Genomic DNA, 26,985 nt, shown 5'->3' on the forward strand with positions numbered 1-26,985 from the left:
TGAACCCTATATGGAGGTAAGAGAGTTGGAGGATAAATCCGGAAGACCTAACTTGTGAATAATAGGAATCTCAGAATGAGGAAATAACACAGGTGAAAGAAAAACCATAGATGGAAAACATTTCCCTGAACCAAAAAAAGATATAAAATTACAGATTGAAAGGATTTTAGAATTATAGATGACACTAATGAAAAAACACCCAGTCATACACAGGCACAATTCTTAACTCAGAAAAAAAAGATCATTTTACAAGCTCCCAGACAGAAAGAACAACTTAATTGTAAAGAAAAAAGAATCAGATTGGCATTGAACTTCTTTCTGCAACCTTACAAGTGAAATTATGTGAAACAAATTCTACAGCCCACTAAAAGTAAAAGAAGTCACCCTGTCATAGTCCATTTTTGCTGCTATAACAGAACACAACGGACCAGATAATTTATAAGAAACAGAAATATGTTGGCTTACAGTTCTGGAGGCTGGGAAGGCCCAGATCAAGAAACTGGCATCTGGTGAGTGCCTTCTTGTTGCACCATTCCATGGTGGAAGGACAGAGAGAGGGCAAGAGAGAGAGCAAGAGGGGGCTGAACTTGTCCTTTTATACAGAAGCCACTCTGGCAATAAGAAACCTATTCCCATAATAATGGCATTAATCCATCCATGAGGGTGGTGCCCCTGTGACCCAAACACTTCTTAAAGGTTCCAACTCCTAACACCTCTTTGGGGATCAAGTTTCCAACACATGAACTTTGGGGGACACAGTCAAACCATAGCACAGCCTATAGCCTGCCAAAAGATCATTTGCTTGTCTGGTCAAAGAAGAATATTTGCAAGAATTTAAAGAATAGAGCACTTAGACATTCCGTCTGAGAAAAATTCTTGAGAAGAATTTTAAACTAAATTACAAATAAATCTTCACAGACTCCTCAAAATGGATTAGGAGCGATTGGGGACCTGAAAGCATCCTAAGGACCTGATACTGGGGAGAAAGAAGAAATGAGAAAGGAAAGGTGGGAAATAGAATGTCTCAGTTGGAGGGATTACTTGTTATCTGTTTTTCTCACATAATAATAAAACAATATCTATATTATGAGGCCTGGAAAAGGAATATAACTATCAATGGAAAGTAAAGTAGAACTTGCAAATTAACACACATAGGGAAAATATTCTGTGAAACTCTACAAGAGCAATTTTTAAAACCTAAATGAAAGGAATACTTTCTGGCAATATATATTAATTGAATTAATTCCTCAAAATAGAAAGATTGAATAGACCAACCTCCATAAAAGGGATTTGAAAGATAATTTCAGATATATCATTAAAAGGGAGAGGATGGTTGCACTGATCCGTTCTAGTTAAATTTTTTAAAACAAGCAATTTTAATGCTTTGAAATAATCGAAATTAAAGAAAAATATGGACTATTTCCCAGTCTGCTTTATGAAGCCATCATGACTTTAATAACAAAACATGATTATATAGTTAATAGAGAATACAATAAATAAAAATCTGTGGTCTGAAACCTAAGTGTTAGATGTAAAAGTACTAAATAGTATGTCAGCAAATAGATTTCAGATTTATATAAAAAGATTAATAAACTATGACCAAGTAGGGTTTTTCCTACGACTGCAAATATAGTTGAGTATCAGGAAAACTGTCAACACATTTTATTACGTGAAAAATTAAAGGGGAAGAATTCCCGCTTTTGGCCTTGTGGGAGTAATATTCCTTCCGTCAACGACTAAAAACCAGGAATAACTATAAGAAACAACCATTATCAGACACTGGCAGAAAATATAGGAATTTAATTCCGCAGAGAAGGCAACCAAGAGATGAGCCCTACCTTCATCCAGGATTTCTGCCAGTTGACAATTTCCAGACTTTGGAACACAGAAGAGGAGCCCAAACAAAGCTCACCAGTCTCTCCTAGTTAAAGACACAGAATTTTGAGAAGGCCATGAGAGCTAGAATTTGCAGAGAGGGAAGAGATAAACAGAGAGTTCTAGGTGTCTGTGTGGGAGTTTGCTTGGATTCTTGACTGAACACAATATGTGCATGTAGAGGGTGAACCTTCACCAGGTTGGACAACTTCTGAGGAAAGAGCATTTACTGGAATTGTAATACAAACAATTCTAAGAGCACACACAGAACCAGGAATAATTCATATTCCCTTCAGCCAGAATGAAGAGAACTCATTGAATATGCAAAAATCAACTGTATCTCTATATACTAACCATGCACAGTTAGCAGTTGATATTAAAAACTGTACCATTTACAATAAGAAAATCAACTCTACAAAATATGTGCAGGATCAAGGCACTGAAAACTATAAAACATCCCAGAGAGAAATTAAAGATGACCTCAATAAGTGAAAAGATATAGTATATTTGAAAAATGAAAAGATATATAAAAACAGAAAGATAAACACCCAAGCCCCTGTGGGGTCCCCACCCCAGCAGTGTGAACCTTCTCCAAAGGGAACCCTGAGGTAGGGGCATGCAGCATTCCCAGACTTCGGAGTCCCACATGTGTCCTGGAGCTGTAGCAAATGAGCTGCCCTCCCCCATCCTGACAGCTTGGGCCTCAAGGGTGGCCAGGGGCAGATTTAGCTGTCACAGTTCTGCCAGTCCATGGCAGCTCTACATTGGAAGCAAAACAGATGGAGGTGAAAGTGGATGTGAGAGGGGCTGCAGCTTACCCCTTCTTCTTCATGTGGGATGGAGGCGGTGGGGGGGGGGTCAGCCCTCCTCCTTGCCTCTCACCCACACAGGCCCCTACCTCTCCTTCAGTAAGCAGAAAAATATGCTATATTCAGTAAATTGAAATATATACTTAGACTGAATATGGCTAAAATAGTAATTTCCTCTAAATTGATCTATAGATTCAATGTGCTTTCAGTAAAAATTTCAGAAGGTTTTTTTTTTGGTGGAAATTGATAAGGTGATTCTAAAATTTACATGAATATGCAAAGAAGCTAGAACAGCTAAAACTATTTTGAAAAAAAGAGAGTACTTGAAAAAGTCATACTAGCTGATTTTAAAACTTACTATGAAGCTGTAATAATTATTGTGTTAATGATTTAAGGATTGACATATAGATCAATGAAAAAGAACAGAATCCAGAAGTAGACTCACGCATCTATAATAAATGAATTGTGTGTAAATATTCTAAATAAGCTGTATGAAAACATCTATTAAAGTAAAAAATATACACACTTTCAACTCACCAATTCCATTGCTAGAAAACTACATTATAGAAAGCATCAACATGTAAGAATACTTGTAGAAAGATGTTTATATTGTCCCCAAACTAGAAAAAAAAAACCAAAAAACTTCCACTGATAGTGTCATGGTTGAATAAATTATATTGCATCCATGGAATGTGATAAATCCATTAACATAACGAATTCATTAGCATTTGATTTAGAGAGATTTCCATCATATATTGTTATTGGGAATATAAGATATATAGGAGGGTATACAAGATAATTTCACTTTTGGCAAGCTGACAGTGCCCCTCCTTAAAGCACCTCTATGTGCCTATGTTTACATATAATTATATGAAGATGTAGAAACTTCTTAAAGCATGCTCACCAGGTTGTAAACCATGGTTACCTGGAAAAATCAGGGGATTAATTATAGGTGGAGATGGAGGGGGTAGAGTATAAGCTGTTAAAAAGGTACCAATTTTACTTCCCCAGCATATGGGTTATATTACTTACGTAAACTTAAGTTTATGCGTGGCTATGTGCTCCTCTCTCTCTCTCTCTCTCTCTCAATCTGTCACACACACACACACACACACACACACACACACACACAACCTATTTTAAAAGAAAAATGACTAGATTTATAGATACTGACATATATGATTATTATCCTATCAAATGAAAAAGACCAAGTTGTAGGCTAATGTGTGTATTATGATTCTCTTTTGTTAAGAAGCCACCAACCAACCCATGCACCCCTAGATACAAATATATTAACTTGAATTTACACATATGAACAAGGAGAAAGAGGGTGTCACAATACTATGTTGTAAGCACTGCTGTGGAGTTGGGGTTAGGGAAGCAGCAAAAAGGGAGATGATTGCTTTATCCTTATACATCATTGTACTGGGTTATTTTACTTTTTATAACGAGTATATGTGATAAATGTGTTATTAGTGAAAAACATCTAATACATAATTTTTAATAGACTTTCAAATTAATTTCTGAAGGACTGTAAGCACGTCTACTTTGGGATTCCCATTTTTCTATCTAATCTTCATGGTTACATACTAGAATTCTGAAGCCATTCTTACGTTTCTAATCTTATATTTGGAATTCTACTTTATGTGTGCTATTATAGTGTTAATCTGATTCATATCATTTGCTCTGTCCTTCTTAGAAATCATAGCTACTTTCTTCTTAAGCCTCCCACTGCAGTCCCAATGCCATTGTTCCCTCTATTGTTCTCTGGATCTGTCTTCCTGGTGAGTTTCTCTATATTCTGTAAGTTTTTAAATATTTTTCCCTGCCTTTAAGATGAAGATAGTTTGCCAGAAAAATACGTTTGTTGGTAGAATCTCTTTTCTTTAGGTGGTTAGTAAATGTTGCCCCAGGATCTTCTATAATGTTTAAGTCTTAAAGTGAGAAGTCATTCACACCACAATTTCTTTTAAATTTAATGGTTACTGCTTTGGGTAATGCTGAAGGACACCAAGTACAGGAATTCTACTCTTAGGATTTTGAAATTGGGAAATTGAAAGATAGAGTTACTTGGAGGACTAGGCAAAAAGGTAATGACTTACTAGAGGCCAAATTAGCTAATGTGGTTATATGGAAGCTAAAGTTCCAAGGTGTGGTAGAATTAATAGTGTTTACTAATATCTCAGTGTCTTTTCCTTCCTGGACGTGTGAGAGACTATATATCTTCACTCTTTGTTATTAGGCAAGACCTTGTGACCAGTTCTGGCCAAAGAAATGTGTGCTGAAATGATAAGTGTTACTTTTAAACCCAATCAGAAAATAGCTTCTGCATAATGTTATAGAGAAGGTATTGAGATTTTGTTTAACCACAGATCAAAACTGCTTGGACAGCTGAATCTCCACATGGAAAGCAGTTATCAGAATCATTGAGTCACTGCCTGGAGAACAACAAAGGAGAAATTAACTTTGGTTGTGAAGGTATGAGGGATCAGTATTACCGTAACATAGCATAGCCTAATGTGACTAACACAATAGTAAAGACATCGGGACCAAGCTCTGATTTTTTATCTTGCCCAAATTCCTATTTAAGGAGTCTGGGAAATCATGCCCTACTAACCATAATTCTTATCAGATGGGTTTTATTTAACTCTGTATACCATGACTTACTTTCCAATCTGACTCTGGTATAACAAGGAAGAAAATCAAAATGTTTTACCCCAAAATATATTTCCTTAACATACCTTCAAATTGCATTGCAAAGTCTCTTGTGGGAAAAGTCCATATTCTATAGAGAATCCCCTTTCCCCTTTGTTTTCCTTCCTTCCTTTCCAGATCCAGGAGATAATCAACTAATAATCTAATAAAGGACTTACATCCAAAAATACAGAAGGGACACTTAAAACTAAAAAAAAATTAGAAAAATGAACCCCAACTCAATTAAAAATGGGCAAAAGATCTTAATGGAAATGTCACCAAAAATAATATAGAAATGTGTAAAAATAATATATTTTCATATGCTTAGTAATATGTCATTAAGAAATTGCAAATTAAAGCAACAGTGTGGTACCACTACACACCTATTAGAATGGTTAAAAATCCCAAATTGTCCATGTGTAGCTGGTCTAGCAATTATGCTCCTTGATGTTTACTCAAATGAGTTGAAAACTTATATCCATACAAAAAGCTGCACATAAATTGTTCTTGTCTGTTTTGGGCTGCTGTAATCAAATACCATAAACTGGTTAGCTTATGAACAAGAAAAATTCATTTCTCACAGTTCTTGAAGCTGGGAAGGCAAAGTCCAAGATCAGGGTGCCAGCAGATTTGGTGACTGGTGAAAGTCTGCTTTCTGGTTCACAGCATGTTCTAGCTGTGTTCTCACATGGTAGAAGGGGCAAACAAACTCTCTGGGGTCTCTTTTGTAAGGGCACTAATCCTATTCATGAGGGCTTCTTCATGACCTACTCATCTCCCAAACGCTTCACCTCCTAATGCCATCACCTTGGAGGTTAGGATTTCAACATATCAGTGGGCAGTGGGGGGAGACAGAAACATTTAGACCATAGCATAAATGTTTATAGCAACTTCATCTATAATTTCCAAACATAGATATTGCTCATTAGGTAAATGGATAAACATACTGTGGTACATTCATACAATAAAATATTATTTATTGATAAAAAGAACTAGCAAGCCACAAGAAGATACAAAGGAAACTTAAATACATATGAAGTCAACATGGCCAGTCTAAAAAGGCTACATACTATACATACTTCTATGATTACAACTACATGACATTTTGGTTACAAATCTACTTGCAGTAGAAGATAATACAGTGGTTCAGAGGACATGTTTTATGATCAGGCAAACCTGGGATGCGGTCTTAGCTTTTCCTTTTTTTTTTTTTTGAGATGGAGTTAGGCTCTTGTCGTCCAGGCTGGAGTGCAGTGGCACAATCTCGGCTCACTGCAACATCCACCTCCCGAGTTTAAGCGATTCTCCTGCTTCAGCCTCCTGAGTAGCTGGGATTACAGGCGCCCGCCAGCACACCTGGCTAATTTTTTGTATTTTTAATAGACATGGGGTTTCACCATGTTGGGAGACTGGTCTCCAACTCCTGATCTGAGGTGATCCACCCGTCTCGGCCTCCCAAAGTGCTGGGATAACACATGTGAGCCACCGTGCCCAGCCTTAGAATTTCCTTCTATGAGCTGTGTGAGGCACTAGGTAACTTGCCTTGCTTCTGTAAGCCTCAATTATTCCTTCTATAAGATGGGGATAAACATATGGTTTCAGTTTCTTAGATTTGTTAGGAGAAGCTGAGATTAATGCATGTAAAGTTTGTCTAGCTTAAGTCTTGTCAATATTGTAAATCTTGTTCCAAAATTCCAACTCTTAGTTTTGTCTATATTGCCTATATGTGTTATAATATTTATTATTTCTTTCCTTCTGCTAACTTTGGGTTTAGTTTGCTCTAAACCCATTATAGTTCTTTGAGGTTTAATGTTAGGTTTTTGATTTGAGATCTTTTTTCTTTTTTAACGTAGGATTTTTCTGCTACTAATTTTCCTCTTACTACAGCTTTGTTGCATCCAGTAAATTTAGGCATGTTGTATTTTTAGTTTCATTTGTCTAAAATTATTTTCTAATTTTCTTTGAGATTTATTTTTTGACTCATTGGTTGTTTGAGTGTGTTGTTTAATTTCAAGCTATTTGTGAAACTTTCAGTTTTCCTTCCACTATTATTTCTAGTTTGATGAAACTAGATATAGTGGTCAGAAAAGATACTTGGTATGATTTCAGTCTTCCAAAATTTAAGATTTCTTTTGTGATTTAACATGTAGTTTCTCCTGGGAAATGTTCTGTATGTGCTTAAAAAGAATGAGTATGCTGCTGCTGTTGTGTGCATAGCTCCGTATATCTGTTAGGTCTATTTGGTCTATAATGTTAAATTCACTATTTTCTAACTGATATTCTTTCTGGGTATCCTAGTCGTCATTGATAGTGGAGTTATTGAAGTCCCCTACTATTATTATTTTGCTGTCTATTTGTCCCTTCAGAACTCCCAGTGTTTGCATTATGTATTTTGGCGCTGTAATGCTGTGTAAACTGACCTTTTTACCCTTATAAAAATATTTCTTTGTCTATTGTGAGTTTGTTAATAAATATTGTGAATAAATATTTCTTTGTCTATTGTGAGTTTTTGACTTAAAGTCTATTTTGTGTCATGTAAGTATAGCCAACCTGCTTTTTGTGGTTTATGACTTGCATTGAATATATTTTTCCTTCTGTTCACTATGTGTGTCTTTAAGTCCAAAATGGGTTTTGTATAGGCAACGTATAGTTGAGTCTTCATTTATATTCATTTGGCCACTCTTTTGATTGAGTTTCGTACATTTACATTTCAAGTAATTATTGATAGGGAAGAACATACTATTGCCATTTTGTTAATACTTTTCTGATTTGTAATTCTTTTCTCCTTTTCCTTTCTTGCTATTTTCTTTTTTTGTTTTATTGATTGTTTTGTAATGAATGAGAATGATCATTTTTATTGCCCCAAATCCACAATTTAAATCTGAGTTGCTGACAACCATCTCTTAATTTGCTGCTGAATTGTTTTATACCACCTTGCAAATTTGGCTGTACATTTGGTTTTTCACCGTGACCTTCAATTCTCCTTGAATAATTCCTTGCACAGCATAGGTGATAAATCATTATTTATGGGTCAAACTAACATCCTCTTTTATATTCTTACAGATTCAAATTAACTGCAACATGGGGCTTTTATGCAAGTTTCTTTGTGGTTTTGAAAATAGCTGGTTCTCTAAAAGAGCAGTTCAAAACACCTAAGTAAAGATAATTATGGGTTTACTTTTTTAAAATAACACAATTCAATTTAAAAATACTTATTGCTCACTTTTTGATTATGAGACACATAAGGAAGCCATTCTTGTCCTTTCAGAATTGCTTCATTAGAGAGTATAAGACAAGCCATTTATGATCAGAGTATAAGACCATGAGTGCCAGGAAAGGGGTTCGGAGTGTGGCAGGGGTTGGAAGAGAGAAAGCAGCACATGTGGAGGAGGTTCGGAAGTCTTCATGGGGAGGATTCAAAAGAAGGAGCGGGGAAAGGGAAAAATGCTTAGTAGGGGATGCAGTAAGCAGAGAAACTACAGCTTGGGGCTTTTGACCATGTAATATAGTAAAGGGGCATCAGCCCTGAGTTATTATTTGGGTCATATATGACATGAGAATATAGGGATGGTAGAAGCAGCTGGACTTCATGTCTATGAAGCTTAGCATCCTCTGACAGACTTAGAGTAACTCCTTGCTAACTAGTGAAAATATGATATTCTTCAAGATCTAAAGAGGGAAAAGGGGCTGGATGCGGTGGCTCACGCGTGTACTTCTAGCATTTTGGGAGGCCAAGGCAGGAGGATTACCTGAGGCCAGGAGTTCAAGATCAGCCTGGAAAACATAGGGAGACTCCATCTCTACAAAGAATAATAATAATATCCAGGTATGGTGGCACATGCTTGTGGTCCTAGCTACTTGGGAGGCTGAGGAAGAGGAGCATCTGAGCTCAGGAGGTTAGGGCTACAATGAACTGTGATCGCACCACTGCACTCCAGCCTGGGTGACAGAGCAAGATCCTGTCTCAAACAAAATCCAACAAACAAAAACTAACCACAAAAAAAACATGAAAACGACAACAAAAATAAACAGGAAAAACGGTCTTTAACAGTATGCTTTTTAATGACTAAAATAATACACATTCGTTGTTTAAAAAGACAATTTAGAATCAGGAACTAAAGTATTTTCACTTTTTTGGTACTATTCTCTTTTGGTGAAGAGGGCAGCTGAGGTAGGACCAGATAGCATCTACTCAGGTTACTCAAATATTGCAGTCTTCTTTGATTGAGATCCTCCATTCCAGTTGCCACATGTCGTGAACAAAGAATGAATACTGAGATCTAGTAGATCTGGATGTAAACCCACTTACTAGCTACATGAACATGGGTATAAATTTCATGAGGATTTTGTTTCATTTACTGCTATATTCACAGTAACTAGAACAGTGCCTGGAACTTAACAAGTACTTCATAAATATTTGTTGAGTGAATTAATGGTGCTTTATGAACCTTAGTTTTATTATTAATAAGGTAGGAAATATCCCCAATTCAAAGATTTGTATTGAGGAATTAAACAAGAAAATTATTGGGGAAAGCATCCAACACAGTTCATTTCACATACCAGGTTTCTAAAGACATGACTTTCTTTCCATCCTCAGATAAATATTACATTCAACTATATATTTCAGTAATTAACTGCTTTTTTGTTTTTATGATTATTTTGTTAGTCTGGGTTACTTATAAAGAAAAGGAGTTTACTTTGGCTCATTGTTCTGCAGGCTGTACAGGAAGCATGGCGCTGGCATCTGCTCCTGGTGAAGGCCTCAGGAAGCTTCCAGTCATAGCAGAAGGCAAAGGGGGAGCAGGCACATCGCATGGTGACAGTGGGAACAACAGAGGGACAAGGAGGAGCAAGAGAGAGAGGAGGGGGAGCCAGGCTCCTTGACCAACCAGCTCTCACAAGAACTAACAGGGTGAGACAGAACTCATTACCATGGAGAGGGCACCAAGCCATTTGTGAGGGAGCTACTCCCATGACCCAAACACCCCCCACCAGGCTCCACCTACAGCATTGGGGATCACATTTCAACATGAGATTTGGGGGAGACAAATATCCAAACCATAACAGCTATATATTGGCTTTTAAAAAATATGTGCTTTAGTATCTATAGATCTAAGAACATGACACTTTTATAATATGGCTTGGGAAAACAAACCAGTATTGGCTTTGATGCTTTTTGCTAGCTCAGCTGAAGCCTGCCTTGTGTGAAATGGAGACAGGGCACAGAATGAACGGTGGGATGATGCAGTGACACACTCCTCAGTGTTTCTCTGGGAACACTAATGGGTTCACCTGTTTTCAATGACTTGACCAACAAATTCAGTTTACAAAGTGAAAACAGAAGAGTTGAACAGGACCTTGTCCATAGATGTAGCTCAAGTTAGAAATCTAAGTCACATAAAGGCTAGCTTCCTTTATTTAACAATAGGTAAATTTCCTATACTGATAAATCCATAGAATTGTATAAAAATTCAATCCAGGCCAGAATGATTGCTCAGGCCTATAATTCCAGTGCTTTGAGAAGGCTGAGAAGAGAGAATCACTTGAGGCCAGGAATTTGAGACCAGTCTGGGCAACATAGGTGAGAGGTTTTCTCTACCAAAAAAAAAAAAAAGGAAGAAAAGAAAGAAAGAAAGAAGAAAAAGAAAGATGGAAACAAAAGAAAGAAAGAAAAGAAAAAGAAAGAAACAAAGAAAGAAAGAAAGGAATTAGCTGGGCATGGCGGCATATACCTGTAGTCCTACCTACTTGGGAGGCTGAGACAGGACAATCACTTGAGCCGAGGAATTTGAGGCTGCAGTAAGCTATGATCATGCTACTACACTCCAGCCTAAGTGACAAAGTGATGCCCTGTCTCTATATTTAAAAAATTAAATCCAATAAAATGTGTGCCAAGAACTATGCTAGATGCTAGGGACACAAAGTTGAATAAGAAATTGCATTTCTTATTTCATTTCAGAAATTTCATTCTGTTTTTAGATCCAGAATAAGATTTGCAAGTGACAAAGAAGATAGTGCACTGCCTTGTGCAGGTCACTTGGCTTTGAGTCTAGCTTAGATATGACATGCAAAGTGGTTACTCAGGCTCATAACTAAATAAGCCTCTAAGTACTAGAGGCTGGCTCAACCTCAAAAAATCAAATCTTGGCCAAAAAAACTATTTGACCCAGCAATCCCATTACTGGGTATATATCCAAAGGATTATAAATCATTCTACTATAAAGATATATGCACACATATGTTTTATGTTTATTGCAGCACTATTTACAATAGGAAAGACTTAGAACCAACCCAAATACCCATCAATGATAAACTGGATAAGGAAAACGTGGCACACATACACCATGGAATACTATGCAGCCATAAAAAAGAATGAGATCATGGCCTTTGCAGGGATATGGATGAAGCTGGAAGCCTTCATTCTCAGCAAACTAACACAGAAACAGAAAACCAAACACTGCATGTTCTCACTAATAAGTGGGAGTTGAACAATGAGAACAGGTGGACATAAGGAGGGGAACATCACACACTGGGGCCTGTCGGGGGGTGAGGGCAAGGGGTGGGAGAGCATTAGGACAAATGCCTAATGCATGCGGGGCTAAAAACAAAGGTGACAGGTTGATAGGTGCAGCAAACCACCATGGCATATGTATACCTATGGAGCAAGCCTGCACATTCTGTACATGTATCCCAGACTTAAATTAAAAAAACAGAAACAGACACAAAATTGGCAATGACCAATAAAAGCATTTCTTCTTTGAAAAAATAAATAAAATCTCCAACCACTGTGATATCTTAGATAGCCAGTATAACCTCTGGCCCTAGAGAAAGGGAAAAGTCCTGCCTTGTGGTCATTGCAAGACCTACCTTCATTCCCATTCAGAGATCATTGGTAGGATTGTGTCCTTTCTTCTCCCCAGCGATTGACAGGGGGAACATCCATTCCTTTTAGGAGTAAGTCTACATCAGTCAGAGCTTTTAGACAGTCCGGATAGATAGCTAATGGTGCCTTTCCTAAAGTCTGGCTTTACAGTTTTACAGTACTTTTCAAAGACAGTACAGACTAGGACTAAACTTAGTTTAAAATTTTCTTCCACTTATAAGGGCAGACAAAGACCCAATACATTATGGAACAGAACACTGAACATCTCAACTAGAAATCTGTGCATTGTAGTTAACAATGACCAGGCACAGTTTTCCACCAAATAGGTGAGAATTTCTTCAGCCAGGTGATTTTCACTAAACAAAAGAAAGCTGATTTTTTGATATCACCACTGCTAAGGATAAAAAAAATCTTTCCCTTTTAAATGACACTTACCCCCATGCAAGTTTCATCACATTGTAATTTGTCAATTACATCACCCCCATCACTTGCTGCAGGGACTGGGGAAGCCTCACATCATGAGTATCTGTGATTTGTCAGTAACTGCACATGTCTGACAGTGTAGACCTGAGTTAATTTTGGTATCTTCTTTGTCTCTTAGTCTGTTAGTAAGTGTCTATCTACTAAATGCTTATGGGGAACAATGCTGCTTTTTGTATTTGCTGCTTTTAATTTCATTTTTAATCTCTGCTTTTATTTTATTTATAATTCTTGGAGAATTATGTGATTAAGCTAATCATAAATGTATGGTCTAGTATGTTCTTTTGCATATACCATGTACAGATCTGCTTGTGAGAGCATGTGAAGATTTTATCAGGTTCTGCAAGTGACATCAGAGAACATTCATGGAAGCTAGCATGCCAGTAGTATTAATCCAAATTCTCATTTGGACCACTAGAAAAAAAAAAAACTAAGAGGATTAAAACATTGTCAGCTTTTGTCAGTATAGAGTAAAATAATAACACACTGATTGGTTGATAAAATTGATTGACAAATTACAATGTGATGAAAGGAGAGACAGTCAGTATAGTTAAGTCAGTGATATTGGGAATCACTGGATCAATGACTGTGAGTATACACTTGCAAACCAAGTTTACCTGTGAATAGCTAAGGAGGCTAGGGAGTGAAGTCATCTGAACAGTCAGGAAAGCTTCTTGGAGACTGAAGGATGTAATACAAAGGAATCAAGTGTGGTCCTGTCTTCCACTCCCATGATTTACCATGAGATGTGAATGTCAAGAGGCTCAGCTGAATGAAATGAATTGATTTGTTATTAGTTATGAAAATTGGAAAACAAATACCGACATCTTTGCTGGGTTTAGAGATTTTGCGAGCAAAAATATATATGCAACTAAGGTTTAGTTATATCATTTATAAAAACCACAAATCAGCTTTTACTCTCTCCTGCTGGACAATGGGGCGGTGTCAAGCTTACAGGAGCTAAGGGAACATGTCGTGGTGGTCATTCCTGTTCAGATGGAGATGTTGAGAAATGGTTCTCTGCAAGTCTCATGTAAATAACCATTTACTACAGGGAATTTCACTTCAAAGGCAATTATCTTATTTATCTTATTTTTGAATACATCATTAATTACAAAATAAGTCTAGAAAAATTAAACCTTTGTCTAATTTTCTTTTGTTAGACTGTAAGGCTAATGATGTACTTTTTTTAAAGAGAGATGGTCTTCCTCTGTAGCCCAGGCTGGTATGGTATGCATCATGACTATAGGCACATGCCACCACAAGCAGCTAATTTTGCTGATTTTTGTAAACATGGGATAGCTATGTTGCCCAGGTGGTTTTTAATTTCTGAAATCAAGTAATCCTCCTGCCTCAGCATCCCAAACTGCTGGGATTAGAGGTATGAGCCACCGTGCCTGGCCTAATGATATACTCTTAATAGCTATGCTCCAGAAACTCTCAGAGGCCTGATAGGAGAATAGAAGCCACTTTTCCCCTCCTCTAAGCCTCTGTGCTCAAGATTCCTTGATCTGTGGCACAATGCTAGCAGCTGTATTACAAAGGATATAGGCAAGGGGGAGTTCATAGTGGGCTCTGGGTACTAGAGAGAATGGAGGAGAGGGCCTGGCAAGAGGAAAAACGTGGGCAGAATAGTATGTACAGCTATAGAATGGGTAATGTTATGGACTCAAGATTAATGAATGGAGGCATCTCTTGCCAGAGTTGGGAGAGACAAAGAAGAGACAACTCATTGCCGCTGGGAAGGAATGGCCAGGCATAGGCTGTCTATGCACATCAGCAATGTGACTCAGAAGGAAAGCTATATCCACTTTTACATTTTGATGTTGTGTGCCTGGCTGGTTCAACCTCAGCTTTATGTCCATTTGTTGATAAAACCATGAGAAAAGTCTTAAAGCATTTGGATGTTAGTGTACTCACTTCTAAAATTCTAGAGTCCAGGGACCAAAGCTGCTCTGTTCCTGCTTCCTGGGGTGGGGGACCGGGGGGATAAGGGAACATGACATATTTATAATGATTGTGTACAATGCCTGGTGGGTTATTAGCTTTCAGTAATCCATTTCATAATGTTTGTGCAAAACCGTGGGATGGGAGAAATAGTGTAAGTTTTAATGATGTATTTCCTTCCCATGTGGAAAGTTTTGGTTGCTAGGGAAATTATTTGTTAGCAAATGTAATTTAAATGTCAAAATTCAAAGTGTTTATTTGAAATTTAATGTACCTGACTTGAAGCCATAATTAGACGCCTTTTCTTAGTTAAGACATTTACCTGAGAACCTATGTTTAACAGCCTTTCCTAGAAAATTAATTAGAAACAAACTACTTCCTTATTAGTATTAATGGTTTAATAAGCTATTTTAAAACTATAATCATTCATAGTTCAATAAGTTTAAAATTTATTTGTTGGTGCAGGCATTTTCTCACAGATTAGACTCTTCTCTGCCTTTTTTACTGTATGACGGGCTTCGCTTCTGTTCTTTCACTATTCTTGTCTACATTTTGGATATCAAGACAATATCTGTAGCTTTTGATAGCACCTGTATAGGAGCTAAGGGCTCCTTAGCAGTAAAAAGCCATCAACAAATTATAATTTGTTAAAAAATATCTTTTAGTTTCTACTGTGTGAAGATAAGTGATGGCGCAGAAGTACTGATTTCATTCATTTGTATCCAGTTAAAATTCTAATATAATATTAATAGCAGTAGTAATGATGGTACTTTATGAAGTGCTAAGTGCCAGGTACCATGCAGGCACTGTGCTAACCAATAACTTGTATTGTCTCATGTAATCCTCACAGCCACCTCATGAAGTAGACCTTATTGTTTCATTTATAGTTCAGAAAACTGAAGTTCAGATAGTTAACTGCCTGAGATTTCACAGTTACTAAATGAAAGAGTTGAGATTCTAACGTTAAGTTTAACTACTTGTTTTAGTTGGCTGAGGCTGCCATAACAAAGTACAGAAAACTGGTTCTTAAATAATAGAAACGTATTTCCTTGCAGTCCTAGAGACAAGAAGTTCAAGATAAAAGTATCAGCAGGGTGGGTTTCTTCTGAAGCCTCTCTCCTTGGCTTGTACATAGCCGTCTTCTCCCTGTGTCTTCACATGAGCTTTCTTTTGTGCCTGCATGTGTCCTGATCTGCTCTTCTTATGATGACACCACTCATTTTGGATCAGGGCCCACCCTAGTGAACTCTAACCTTAATGACCTCTTTAAAGACTTTATTGCCAAACACAGTCACATTCTGCAGTACAGAGGGATAGGGCTTCAACATATGAATTTGGGGCAAACACAGTTCAACCCATAAAAGTCCCTAAACCATGAAGTATATGTATTACCAGCAAGAGGGACTATCAAGTCAGCCAGGCATCTCCACTCTGGTATAAATTAGTTTTTCCCAACTAATTTCCTGCAGGAAGATTTTGATGGTGAAGCTGAAGGAGAAGGTTGGGGGCTCTGGGTCCTTTAGGGAATGAAGAAAAGTCACCAAAAGTGGGAACAAGGAAGGAAGCTAGAAAGACAGCATCTCCTAATTTGCTGTTTTGGGTAGGACCAAACTTCTGGAAGTAAATTAAACACAGCATCATTTTCTAATTTTGCTTCTATATTTCATCTTTCTAGCTTCTCATTTTTGTTCTGAAAGCATCATTGCTCTCCAACCAAGCCAGCAGGCTCCTAAGCTCTTGGAAAAGTTCCTGAACAAATCCTATTGTCATTTCTCAAATAGGACCTAAAAAATAAAAGAAAGTAATAATCTGCTAGATTCTTTATCATTTTAAGATGTTATTAAAAATTATAGACCTCTGTTAATACAGATTGGAATCCAGAAATTGTTAGCAGGTATCTGGAATGTTTAATAAGAATTCACAGGAAGGCAATCAACATCAGGGATGGTTTTTCCTGGTGAACTCTCAATTTCCACCATAGCTGTTTCATCTATAAGGAGTAGATCAGAAAGTAAACCACAGCACTATTCACATCCTGCTTTCCAAGAGTTCTTATTTCTATAATCTCTTGGGAGCCAAAGCTAATGAAGAAAGCAGGGCCTTCCTTCTACCCTCATCTATCAAAAGCCAGATTCTACCATTACTTTTTCTCTTCCTATGCCAATGAGTTTGTCCATGGGCATACTGCTGAATCTGCCACTTGTCTAGAGGCAAAATTAACTACTACTTTTGGACATTCAGCTGAATGTTAAATATCCTGCTTGACAGCCTGTTAAGTGCCTTCTGAGTCAGGAAGGGTTAATACATTTCAGTTTGCACACCAACTCCAAATGATTGATGGGTAGTAACTGTCTTGACAAGGGCAGCGTTGAGAAGGTTGTGAGGTCACTTTTTTAAAAAAGAAAAAAATGGCATAATCAATTAGTGAGGTCTACCCTGGGAGAGGGACTAGTGGCACAAATATAAATGATCTTTCATCAGTAATAAATTCAAAGCTACAATTTATAGTGAGCTTACTTTGTGCCAGGTGCTGGGCTAAGGCTGGTACATGCATTATTTCAGTGAATGTTCACAGCTCTCCAGGATAAGTGTTATAATATCTCCATTGCAGGGATAAAGAAACTTACAAGGATAAAGAAACTTGGGCACAGTGAGTTTAAATAACCACCCCAAGGTCATCCATCTAGTAAGATTCAGAGCAAGACAGTCATAATATAGATTCTTGGAAAAAATGCACTGAATATGTGGATTAGGATTTGAGCTGAGGCTGCCACAGGCGAAGCTGCAGTGCTGGTATCACTGTGAGACTGCAGGGTATCACCAAGGACCCAGGAGGAGCACTTCCTTAGGTGTGCCCTCATTACAGCCTTTCTATCTTGGAGTTGGCCAGCTTGTCTTCTCATAATTGAGTCCACAAATACTTAGTGAGCATCTACACTGTGCCAAGCATCTGGGAATGCAGCGAGCACAATAGGGCTCCCTGTCCTTCAAGAGCTTAGGCTTAAGCTGAGAGAGGCAGACAATAAACACATAAACAAATAAGATGACTTCAGGTCTCGATAAATGCTGCAGAGTTGCTTAAAGAGGGTTACTGGATGGGACCATGTGGGAAGAACTACTTTAGCCAGGGATGAAGATCTCTCTGAGAAAGGGATCAGAAAGGTGAGAAGCAGGCAGTGTGGGGAAAATATGGGACAGACAGAAAGAGGAGCAAATGCAAAGACCCTGACACATTAGGACCTTGTCATGTTTGCAGGGAAAGGGTGGGTTATTGGCCACTCCCTCATTGTTATGTGAAGACTAAAAAGCATGGCCATGCTTCAGTGACTGTCTGAATTTCAGTTTCCCTGCACAAACTACTTGGTGGGGAAAATAGAAGAAAGTGATCCTCCTTCTGTTTTTCTTTTCTCTCTTCCACCCTCTAAATGTCTCTGTCAGTAAGTCAGTAAGGAGTTACACACATGCCCAAACCTTCAGCATTTGAGGAATTAATTTGCTTAGAGAAGAATATGAACTTACACTATGTCTTACAGAGAATGTCTACTGATAATATATATAATAGTCACACATCAAACAAACTAGTATTAGGGAGAATCCCTTCATTAACATAATCTAGAGAGTTTATTTTGAATAAACAAATAATAATCGAACAATCTAGAGAGTTTATTTATTTTGAATAGGCTAGAAAACTCAAGAAAAAGAAAAATCATTTTCATGAGTTTGGATACAATTGTCATATATTTCCTGCAGAGTGGACTCTCCTTGTTGTCATCACATGATCCTTTGGGACAGCTGTTGTGGAGAGGACACCTCAGAATAAAGTGCCATGACACTTTTTTTTTTTTTCTTGGAGCTTTTTCTGACATTGATTTGAGATTGATTTACATTAGTTTATATAATATTTTAAATAAAAATGTATATGCATTTCATGGTCATTACAGTATAAATAGGACATCTATTAGCTAAAAGCCTGACTTAACCTCTGCAAAGTTGCCCAACAAAGCTTCCTTCTGAGACAAAACCTCTGGCATTGCTGTCTCACCTATTTACAATTATTTAATAAATATTTATCAAGCCCCCCAACTGTGTACCCAAAGTGTTAAATTCTATGAGGGGTAAATCAAAAGCAGAGAAACCTTTGTTTCTACCCTTGAAAAACTTGTATTTTGTTGGGGATAAATATTTGAAAGAGCTAAGGAACAAAGCTAGAGTGATTCAGAAAAAAATAATAGATAACTAAATTGCACAGAGGATTGCAGATCATCTTCATATGTCTTTCTTTGTTTCACTCACACATTGGTCTTCTGAGGTAGTTATTGATATTATCCCCATTTCCCAGATGAAGAAACTGAAGCTTAGTGATGTAACATACACAAGACAACTAGTAAAGGTCAGGAGCAGGCACTGTAGTAGTTAAGAGCAAGGACTCTGGGGTCAGACAGAGTTAGTTTTACAAACTTGGGCAAGCTTTTTACCCTCCCTCAGCCTCAGTTTCCCCATGTTAAAGGATAATAATGGTATTCACTTTCCCCAGCTGTTGTATTGAATGAGAAATCTACTGAAGATGCCTAGCACAGGGCTGGGACCACAGCATCCACTCAGCCCATGTTCTGAGGAAGTTGTGGAGCAAATTGGATTCCAGCATCTCTGCTGTCCAAATACAAGCCCCTGCGTGTCATGTGGACCTTAGCACTCTCTGCTTAGGTTAAAAATGTAGCTCAACCACTTACAAGCATGACCATGGGCAAGTTCCTAACGGTTCTGTGTCTCTGTTTTCTCATTTGTGAAATGGGGATGATACAGTGGCTACCTCATAGGCTATGTAAAGGTACAGTGATGTACTACATATAGAGCACTTAGAAGAGTGCTTGGCCATATTAAGCTCCCTAAAGAACTTTACCATCAAGGATGAAAGATGCAGGTGGGGTGTGTTTAGGAAGGCTTCTTCCAGACAGAGCTTGTCACTTATATCCTGATGGAACAAATGCCAACAGGAACTGAATCGGCACACCCTGCTGATCACCCTCACACAGTTCGGAGAGGCATCGTGGCTAGATTTGAAAACCTACCTCCACCGCCTCTCTTGCACCTGTCAAAACTGCAGGGGCTGCTCAGCAACACATGAGAAATCCAACTTGCAATAAAATCATTTTTTCCAAATACATCTGTCTACACTTGAAGGCGGCAAAACACATTTGAGAATTCGCAATCCCGCATAGTGGACGTGAACTTGTCAACTTGTTCTGTCAACACGCTTGATGTCTGAGCATTGTTGTCATCACAGAACGGCTTGTTATCTGCCAGGCTTGATTGTTTCCCTCTCAAGTGGGAATTGGAAGGTTCTCTAACAGGAGAAGAAAGCTTTATCAAGCCCCGGATATAATGCAAAGCCATAGCCCTTGACTTTGTAAAGTGGAAGGTTTAGTCTCTGTGTGCTCTTAGCTACGTATTACTCTATGACCCTAGGAACCTTCGTCTTTTCCCTCTTCCCCTCCCCTTCACTTTTAATTCCCCTTCTCCCCTTCTATAAAATGGCATCTCTAATGGGGGCAGGAATAGGTCAGCTTTGCTTGCCACTCTGTAAAGATTCATTAATTTAAGTTACCATTTAGAGTTCGTTTATTGGGTGCTTACTCCATACAAAACCTTGTTAGTCCTCAAGCCCCTGGAGGATTTGAACATTGGCTTGCTTGATGACAAAGCCAGGAATTTAAAGCATGATGCTTCCTCTGAGTATGTGCAAGGAGTTTGACTTTCTTGCCTGTGAGTCAAGGGAACTTTGGTTTTAGCCATAGGGGACTGTATTTTAATTGTATTACTTACATTTTTGACAACTAAAAAGGGTCAAACATAAGAAAGTTGTAGTTTAAATTAAAAAGATGAGGAAATAATCCTAGCTCCAGAAATTAAATTAGTTGAATCTTGCTGAATTTATAAGTGTCATTCCAAAAGATTTCATTAAAATCCAACTGGGAAAGAAGAAATGAACAGATCACTGGCTTTGGATTCCATGTGGGACCAAATTCTGATTTCATATATGGACAACATAATGAGACCCTATCTCTTAAACACACACACACACACACACACACACACACACATCCCTCTCTCTCACAAAGCCTCTTGATTTTCTTGACTATAAAACAAGAATGATAATACCTCCGTTATAGAGTGGTCAGCTAACATATATAAAGCATTTGGTTCACGGTTAGTACTTAGTCTATATTTTCCTCTCTTTAAGTTTTACCTCTCTTTAGCAGATATGGAAGGAGGACTTTTTCAGCAACTTGAAGAACCACAGCATAAATGCTGTTTTATTATAAAAGAAACAACAGTCTTGCCATGTCCACCCCAGACAAGTTTTTTAAAAAAAATTTTTTTAATTGAGACAAAGGAGACTAGGGAGGCAAAATATATATATATATATATATATATATATATATATATATATATACATACACACACACATATATATTTAATAGTGACATTGTACCATTAAGAAATGTGATTTTTGGCTGTCATGACACAGCCTTTTTCAATTTTGGGGGAAAACATTGCCAAATGAGAAAAAATTGGGTGAAATGAATAGGATTTTCAACTTCTTAGAGGAACCTCCTTTGACATACAGTATAATTGCCAGAGGAAGTGACTGTATGTTTTGAATACTGGTAGTGACCTTAGCAGAACCAGCTTGGACCTTAAAAAAGCAATTTGAGTTTCGGTCATTTCACTCCAAAGGATTCTAGTTTCCTGTTCAACTGATGGTGCTCAGTGCTAAGGTGGACTATTTATCTTAGCAAATAAATGATGCAGATGCAGGCATTTTTTGTTGCTTTGTTAAAAATAAACAGGCCAGGCCAGGCACAGTGACTCACGCCTGTAATCCTAGCACCTTGGGACACGGAGGTGGGCGGATCACCTGAGGTCAGGAGTTTGAGTGAGACCAGCCTGACCAATATGACGAAACTCCATCTCTACTAAAAACAGAAAAATTAGCTGGGCGTGGTGGTGTGCGCCTGCAATCCCAGCTACTTGGGAGGCTGGGACAGGAGGATCGCTTGAACCCAGGAGGCAGAGGTTGCTGTGAGCCGAGATCACGTCATTGCACTCCAGCCTGGGCAACAAGAGCGAAACACTAACTGAAAAAGACACAAGCAAACAAACAACAACAACAACAACAAAACCAGGCCATACTCACAAACCATTTGTTGGTATCCTAAATATTATAAAGTTACTTGGGAATGTGACTTTTCCATACACTGGCTTTGGAAGTAGTTATTCTGAAAACTACTCTCGTAAAGTTGTTTAATTATAGGCACACATATAAGTGAAATAGCAATTAATTTTCTAGTGGAAACAGAACCAAACTTTAAGACAAAGAAACATTTAATGAACACTCAAGAACTGTTTTTTTCTTTGAAGTTATTGTTTAGCACTTCTACTTGGCAACTTCTGCCTTGTCAATTTTACAAGTAACATATGGAGAAATTATCAAGTTCCATTCATTAGGTAAACGTGATTTATCCTTTGGTTTTCAACCAAATGGCTTGGTATTTCTCACAAAGGGAGATGTTTTGCTTGTGTTAAATGACTAATAGTACAATTTGTTTTACATTATCGAAAAGAAAAAAAGGAGAGAAAATGACTTAACTTGTTTGGAAAGGATTATTGAAGAAGTAATCCATCTTAACAGAATGCAGTACTTGAAGCATGTGAATTAAAGTCCTAATCAATCTCCCTTTGTTTTGGGAAATTAAAGACTATTAAAAAAAAAACAGAATACTAGGAAAAGACAGTTTCTAGACAAGGCACTAAGCAGAAAGAAAAGCAGATGATGTAAAAGCTAGGGATTTAATAATATTTGCATCCTCTCTTTTTGTCCCATTTTGTTTCCACAGGCTTTCAAAATATAAAGGTGAGGACAGTGGGTTAAATTCATTCATGTTTATAGCATTGTAAAAATGACTGAAGTTTTTTCAAGATGAAAACAAAGGCATATTCATCTTGATCTGAACAGCTCCTGCCTTTTCTTTTCTCTCTCTTATCACTGAATGGATGGTGAGCCCATATAGTTTTTCTGTACTTTAAACCAGTTCTCTGTCAACTAACATCCTGAGCCACCAATGAAACTAAAATAGGATGGAAGAAAAAAAAGCCAAAACTGGTGACCTTAGGAAATCCTCTCCAAAGGTTTTTCTCTTTATTTTGCTCATAATCACTATTCTCTTGATTCTCACACTATTGAAAATAATGTAGCTTGACTTAAAAACACCAAAAAAATCCAACCATTAAATTAAGTCATCTCATAAAACATGTAACATTTGAATCCTTTATTCTTCAAAAGAATAAATATATGTATGTATATATACAGTAAGCCCTTTGTATCCATGGGCTCTGCATCCATAAATTCAACCAACCACAGAGCATAAGTATTTGGGGAAAAAATGACAGAAAGTCTGAAAAGGCAAAACTTTAATTTACCATTCACTGAGTACTACATTGAATCCAAGCAAGTGAGGTGATGTGTAGGCATTGTATTAGGCATTATAAGTAATCTAGAGATTATTTAAAGTATATAGGATGGTGTGTAATAGGTCACATGTAAATAGTATGCCACTTTCCATAAGGGACTTGAGCATCCTCAGATTTTGATATTTACAGGGGTCCTGGAACCAGTCTACTATGGATAATGAGGAATGACTGTCTCTGTGTGTGTGTGTGTGTGTGTGTGTGTATGTGTGTGTGTGTAAGTGTGTATGTATATATATATTTGGTTCACTGTTGCAAATAATCAGGTAGATTAAAGAAGACTAGAAGAAACAACTAAATTCTTTTTTTAAAAATATGGGTTTATATATGATATAATAATTAAGCCACCATAAGGACAGTAGAATATCCTGAACTTAACAGCAGATTATATTTTTAAAATATTTTAAAAGATAGATAGGGAATGTCATTTTGTAAGCACAAGTAGCTTGGAAACAAATACATTTTTTAAAAGGTAAATTGGAAGTTGTAGTAGTTAGTTATTTCTGTGTAGCAAACAACTCCAAAATATAGTAGCTTAAAACAAATACCACTTATTCTTTCCCATAAATCTACATATCAGTTGGGTGGTCCTGCTGATCTTCACTGGGTTTGGCTGGGCAGAGTTTTGATCTTAGCTGGGGCTTACTCACAGGCTTGACAATTAGCTGGAAGCTTGCTGAGCTTTTAATGGCTTCAGCTAGGATGACTGAATTCCACTCCAAATATCTCGTTCTCCAGCAGGATTGCATAGGCGTGTGTGTGTGTGTGTGTGTGTGTGTGTGTGTGTGTGTGTGCATGTGTGTGAGTGTGCATGTGTGTGAAATTTGCTGCTTTCCTCTTGGCCAAAACAGGGTACACAGCCAAGTCCAGATTCAAACTGGGTAGAAACTACAAAGTTTCAAGGCAAAATTACAAGGCCAATAATGCAATCAATCTATACCACTGCAGCGTAAAGTGAGTGAAAATTGACATGGTGAGGAATACTTTAGCATCTACTAAAGAAATCATCATAAAGATATAGAATGTCCTGAGAAGGCTTTCCAAAGGAAGAAAATGAAGGGAAGACCATTTCAGGTGGGAGAAAGATATATTATGGGAATAAGTCATTTTACTGGAGGTATAATCACTTATTTAACCAACCCAATTGATGTAGATTGTTCTAAATTTTCTCCATTACCATCAATGCTGATCTATGCATCTAGCTATCTAGCCTGCATATAGATGATACATCTGTATACACACACACACAGATATATCACACACATGATATGCAAATATAAATTCTTAGAAATGGAATTGCTAATTCAAGTAGCTCGTACATTTTTATAGATGCCATCTGAGCAGACCATACAAATTTATACTTCTACCAACAGTGTATGAGACCTGTTTTTCTTATATTTATACTGGATTTTATCAAACTTTTAAAACTTTGCCAGTCTAATAGGTAAGAAGTAGTGCTTGAGATTTTTATAAATATCTCTTCAGTTATAAAGAAGATTAAACTAGATTATTTTCAGCCAGGCATGGTGGATCATGCCTGTAATCCCAGCATTTTGGGAGGCTGAGGCAGGCAGATCACTTGAGCTCAGGAGTTGGAGACCAGCCTGGGTAACATGGCAAAATCCTGTCTCTACAAAAAATACAAAAATTAGCCAGGAATCATGGCATGTGCTACTAGGAAGGCTGAGGTGAGAGGATGGCTTGAGTCCAGGAGGTGGACATTGCAGTTAGCCAAGATGGGGCCATTGCACTCCAGCCTAAGCAGCAGAGCCATACTCTGACTGAAAATAAATAAATAAATAAAATAAAAATAAGCTATAATATTTACACATATAGAGGACATCAATTTCTTATGAATTGTCAGCTCATCTCTTTACTCATCAATTAAAAAAATTAAGCCTAACTTTTACAGTTATTTTGACTTTTATTTTATTTTTTAATCTATTTTTTATTTCAATAAGTTTTCAGGGAACAGGTGGTGTTTGGTTATAGGAATAAGTTCTTTAGTGGTGATTTCTGAGATTCTGGTGCACCCATCACGCAAGCAGTGTACAGTGTACCCAACGTGTAGTCTTTTATCCTTCACCCCCCCACACCTTTTCCCCCAAATCCCCCAAATCCATTGTTTCATTCTTATGGCTTTGCGTCCTCATAGCTTAGCTCCCAATTATGAGTGAGAACATATGATGTTTTGTTTTCCATTCCTGAGTTACTTCACTTAGAATAATAGTCTCCAATTCCACCGGGTTGCTGCAAATGCCATCGTTTCATTCCTTTTTATGGCTGAGTAGTACTCCATGATACATATAATGTATCATTTTCTTTATTCACTCATTGATTGGTGGGCATTTGGGCTGGTTCCACATTTTGCAGTTGCAAAGTGTGCTGCTAGAAACATGCATGTGCAAGTATCTTCTTTGTATAATGACTTTTTTTTTCTCTGGGTAGATATCTAGTAGTGAGATTGCTGGATCAAATGGTAGATCTACTTTTAGTTCTTTAAGGAACCTCCACACTGTTTTCCATATTGGCTGTACTAGTTTTACATTCCCACCAACAGTGTAAAAGTGTTCCCTTTTCATGGCATCCACACCAACATCTATTTATTTTTATTTTTATTATGGCCATTCTTGCAGGAATGAGGTGGTATCACATTGTGGTTTTAATTTCCATGATAATTAGTGATGTTAAGCATTTTTCCATGTTTGTTGGCCATTTGTATATCTTCTTTTGAGAACTGTCAATTCATGTCCGTAGCCCACTCTTTGATGGGATTGTTTGAGTTCTTTGTAGATTCTGGATATTAGTCCTTTATTGGATGTATAGATCATGAAGATTTTCTCCCATTCTGTGGGGTGTCTGTTTACTCTGCTGATTACTTCTTTTGTGATGCAGAAGCTTTTTAGTTTAATTAAGTCCCATCTATTTATCTTTGTTTTCATTGCAGTTGCTGTTGGGTTCTTGGTCATGAAACCCTTGCCTAAGTCACTGTCTAAAAGGGTTTTTCTGGAGTTATCTTCTTGAATTTTTATGGTTTCAGGTCTTAGGTTTAAGTCTTTGATCCACCTTGAGTTGATTTTTGCATAAGGTGAGAGATGAGGATCCAGTTTCATTCTCCTACATATGGCTTAACAATGATCACAGCACCATTTGTTGAATAGGGTGTCCTTTCTCACTTAATTTTTTTGTTTGCTTTGTTGAAGATCAGTTGGCTGTAAATATTTGGGTTTATTTCTGGATTCTCTATTCTGTTGCATTGGTCTATGTGCCTATTTTTATACCACCATGCTGTTTTGGTGACTATGACCTTACAGTACAGTTTGAAGTCAGGTAATGTGATGCCTCCAGATTTGCTCTTTTTGCTTAGTCTTGCTTTGGCTATGCAGCAATTTTTGGTTCCATATGAATTTTCGGATTTTTTTTTCTAGTTCTGTGAAGAATGATGGTGGTATTTTGATGGGAATTGCATTGAATTTGTAGATTGCTTTTGGCAGTATGGCCATTTTCACAATACTGATTCTACCCATCCATGAGCATGGAATGTGTTTCCATTTGTTTGTGTAATCTATGATATATTTCAGGAGTGTTTCGTAGTTTTCCTTGTAGAGGCCTTTCACCTCCTTGGTTAGGTATAATCCTAAGTATTTTATTTTATTTTTGCAGCTATTGTAAAAGGGGTTGAGTTTTTGATTTGATTCTCAGCTTAGTTGCTGTTGGTGTATTGCAGAGCTACTGACTTGTGTACATTAATTTTGTATCCTGAAACTT

At 37.4% G+C, this 26,985-nt stretch overlaps 1 long non-coding RNA gene across 1 annotated transcript in view; it reads left to right on the forward strand.

Annotated features, from left to right (window-relative positions):
• Window positions 1-26,985, forward strand: part of LOC119467967 — an 88,203-nt gene that overhangs the window by 5,590 nt on the left and 55,628 nt on the right. The window contains exon 2 of the long non-coding RNA XR_005196601.1: window positions 5,057-5,162. This is a non-coding gene — a long non-coding RNA (uncharacterized LOC119467967). The remainder of the gene's footprint in view (window positions 1-5,056; window positions 5,163-26,985) is intronic.

This window comes from Cebus imitator, unplaced genomic scaffold (genome assembly GCF_001604975.1).
Source record: "Cebus imitator isolate Cc_AM_T3 unplaced genomic scaffold, Cebus_imitator-1.0 Scaffold358, whole genome shotgun sequence".
NCBI lineage: Eukaryota > Metazoa > Chordata > Mammalia > Primates > Cebidae > Cebus > Cebus imitator.